Source organism: Triticum urartu, chromosome 3, assembly GCF_003073215.2.
Source record: "Triticum urartu cultivar G1812 chromosome 3, Tu2.1, whole genome shotgun sequence".
NCBI lineage: Eukaryota > Viridiplantae > Streptophyta > Magnoliopsida > Poales > Poaceae > Triticum > Triticum urartu.
In genome coordinates, this window is record NC_053024.1 from 5,158,317 (window position 1) to 5,162,167 (window position 3,851).

Below are 3,851 nucleotides of genomic sequence, written 5' to 3' on the forward strand. Positions count from 1 at the left end.
TGTGGGCGAAAAGCAGTTCGCCCACACAACGCAGCTGGCAAACAGCGTGGTGCGGGTGTGTGGGCAAACTCTCCAACGCCCACACATCAGCCCCGTCCTACGTGGCACACCAAATCCATTTTTTCGTGTCAAGATTCGTGTAAAAGACAGTGAACGATGATCCAGGCGTGTGGGCGAGTTGGGTAACGCCCACACGTGTGGGCGTTAGTGTTTTCGCTTATTTAATATTACATTGCACATACCTATTTTTATCTGTAGTATATAATTAAGAAAAATCAATACCATATATATATAGAAGGCAAATAGAGTATACAATTAATATTGGTCTCTGCTGGGACGCAGCCCCGTGCTATAAATACGGCAAGGCCCAGCGCCATCTTACACAAGAGGCAACAATGGCACGGTCCTCCGTTGCCGCCGCGGCTGCTCTACTCCTCTGCATCCTCGTCGCCCATGCCCATGGCTGCTGTGCCAAGCACCAGGCGCCTCCGCATCCCCCCAGCCGTAACGCCAGCCAATTCCAGCTGGCTCGCTGCCAAGGCGACATGGTACGGCGCGCGCCATGGTGCCGGGCCCGACGACAATGGTGGTGCTTGCGGGTTCAAGAACGTCAACTTGCCCCCCTTCTCCGCCATGACCTCCTGCGGTAACGAGCCGCTCTTCAAGGACGGCAAGGGCTGCGGCTCATGCTACCAGGTACGACCCGGCCGCCGTACGTTAGCACTATTACTACACACTGCATGCATACCACTACATTATGGCACATGCATGCAGAGATATTCTACATACTTCTTTTTTCTTTGCGAATGTGTATGTGTAGCCTAACGCTGTAACTGACCATGGATGGTGGTCGATGGTGTGCAACGTAAATGCAGATAAGGTGCTTAAGGTCAAACCACCCTGCATGCTCCGGTGTGCCCGAGACGGTGATCATCACGGACATGAACTACTATCCGGTCTCTCCCTACCACTTCGACCTCAGCGGCACTGCCTTTGGAGCCATGGCCAAGGACGGCCGCAACGACGAGCTCCGCAATGCGGGCATCATTGACATGCAGTTCCGGAGGTACCACACCCACTTACCTATTCTGCCAGTCACAATCATGACCATCGTCTTATCTTACCAAGATGATATTTTGTGGTTGGGAGACGACACATCCACACTGACACTAGCGAGTGGTATGGCTCTGCAGGGTGCCGTGCCAGTACCTGGGGCTGGCGGTGATGTTCCATGTGGAGAAGGGGTCGAACCCGTTCTACATGGCAATCCTGGTGGAATACGAGAACCGCGACGGCGATGTGAAACTGCTGGAAATCATGGAGTCACGTCCGGTCGCCGGCAACGGCGGCGAGATGGCTCCAACGGGGGAGTGGGTGCCCATGAAGGAGTCATGGGGATCCATCTGGAGGATGGATGCCCGGCACCGCATGCAGGGGCCATTCTCGTTACGCATCACTAACGAGTCTGGCAAGATGCTCGTCGCCGACCAGGTCATCCCCGCTGACTGGAAGCCGGAAAAAGTATACAGCTCGGTCATCCAGTTTGATTAATTGATGGATCGACCATTTATGCCATTTCAATATATATGATTCCATTGACTTTATATTTATTGTATATGAAAGTAATCAAAAGAGGAGTAGGGTTATGTAATGACCTCAAGAGACGGGCTTTAAAATTATGGAAAGATTCGTAAAAATAAGAAGCATCATAGCAGTCAAAGGCGGGCTATAGGTTGTACGATTCTGTTTCTTTTGGTGGGTGCCAGCCGGAAGAACTGGTTTTTCAAAAAAAAACAGAAATCTCGGCATTTTCAATCCGAAAAATCCAAGCAAAACTTCACCTCACAATATAATTCTACTGTGCTAATATCTACTTAAATATTTTTCATGTTTTGGTGGTCAGTGCTGCACTTTTGCTCCAGTGCAGCTCATTTTTGCATTTTGTTATTCTCAGTGGAGTGGAAAGCAGCACAAAGAATAAGAATAGTGCACACTGGATTCAATCCTGCAACCTGGCACATGCTCGGAATGGACAAGAAGCAGAACACCCCTCAATGATATACATTTACCTATCATATGGATTGTATTTGACACTGGTGTACAATGACAATTTTGAATATCCAAAAGAAATCGAACGGTACTACTTTTTCTCGGGAAGCAGTGGAAGAGATGGTAACTGGCTGATTTCCGCAATTCCCGGCCAGAAAAAAATTCCTTGCTCCACGTTACATTTTCCTCCATCACTTATTCTTGAAATTTAGACTACAATTGATTTGAAACTATTATCCACTAATGTAACTTAATGTTTCCTTCTGTTTTGTAATAATTTGCATTTTTTTTTGAAGTACCAAGTAAAGTAACATGTGGAGTGCCTTTAAAATTATCCAAACTATTTGTACAAGGAACGTACTACACTGCATTGTTTATATCAACATTAGAATTTTTTTGGAATTCATTTGCTATTATTTTGGGATTAAATGAATCTCTAGCTATTTAATAGACACAATTCAAAACTAAACTACAAGTATCTTTGAAGTGCTTATGTAACTTTTTAGGTTCTGTCTAGAACATTTACAAAAACAAATTAAACTTTTTATTGGGAAAAACCATTACATGCATCTTATTGGTTTTCATTTTGTAGAAATTTTAAATGTGGTTCGAAAAGTTACAATTGACATGGGGTCATGTTTCACATCGTGACAATGCATTTCAAATTTTAGAAAATTTCGCAAAACTTAGATTGTTTTACGACCTCATGAGGCTGGATCCTCAGGAGATAAGCAACAACACCCACAACCGAGTGGTAAATTCATATCCTTTATGGTTCTTCTACCGAATCTGATTCGAAAAGGATTGAAAATTGTATCTGAAGGCCGACAATTAGAAGACTCGCATTCATCCGGACTCTGATTTAGGAAAAGTCATAACCTATCACATTCACTTCAAGGAGATTAAAGCAACCATGATATTCAATTTGACATGCGACTAATGGTTTGAAAATTACTTTTCTGACTTATGTCAAAATTAATCTCACAAAATACCGGGGAATTACATTCATGACATAGAAATGGACTGCAACAAGGAGGTCCACAATCACATTACAAGACCGCAGTATGTGGAATCAGCACTGAGAAGACATTCTTGCAGAAAGGTGCACATCTACCTAGTACATGACCGTTCTGTAAGGACTTCGCTTACAAAAGATAAAATGTGGACAAATCCCACTCAGACCAGTAGTCTGCACTCATGAGAGTAACAGCGACGAATACCTACTCAATTTTTTGCTTATTTCCATCCGTCTTGTGTTGACAAAAGGATGACTTGGACCACTAGAGGACATATGCTTCGGCAATTTAAGGAGAGATGCTAGGTAGCAAAGTCTAGTCTAGAAGTTCGTAGACCTTCCAAGTGATTGTAGCACTTGCAATTCGCGTGTTCTTCACGTGCAGTCGTCATTGACCCATTCAGAAGAATCAGAACTCAGAAGTGACCGTCAGTTATCCACTAGTTATCAACAAGCTATATAAGTTATATACACATGCGAGCATGAAGCATGCTTAACTAACGCATGTTGAAGCCGGCTTCATCTTGGAATCATTGCAGCAGTGCTGATCCAGGGAGGTAATTAAGCATGCCTTCCCCGACGGCAGCTGATGAATCTCCTTGCCTTCATCCAACCTTCTGCCCTGTTATGGATATATACGTCTCATGTACGTGCCAACTGCCAACTGATCTACATGCCAATTGCAGGTGGTAGGCCGTTGTTGTCGTCAAAACATACGGTTCACTTAGTGAGCGGGTTTCGATACAGTCCCCGCTGCGATGGCTATTACACCTGCAACGACAGCCCA

At 44.7% G+C, this 3,851-nt stretch overlaps 1 pseudogene; it reads left to right on the forward strand.

Moving 5' to 3' along the window:
- Positions 1–395: 395 nt before the first annotated feature.
- LOC125547518 lies at positions 396–1,551 on the forward strand (annotated as a pseudogene).
- The last annotated feature ends 2,300 nt before the right edge of the window (positions 1,552–3,851 follow it).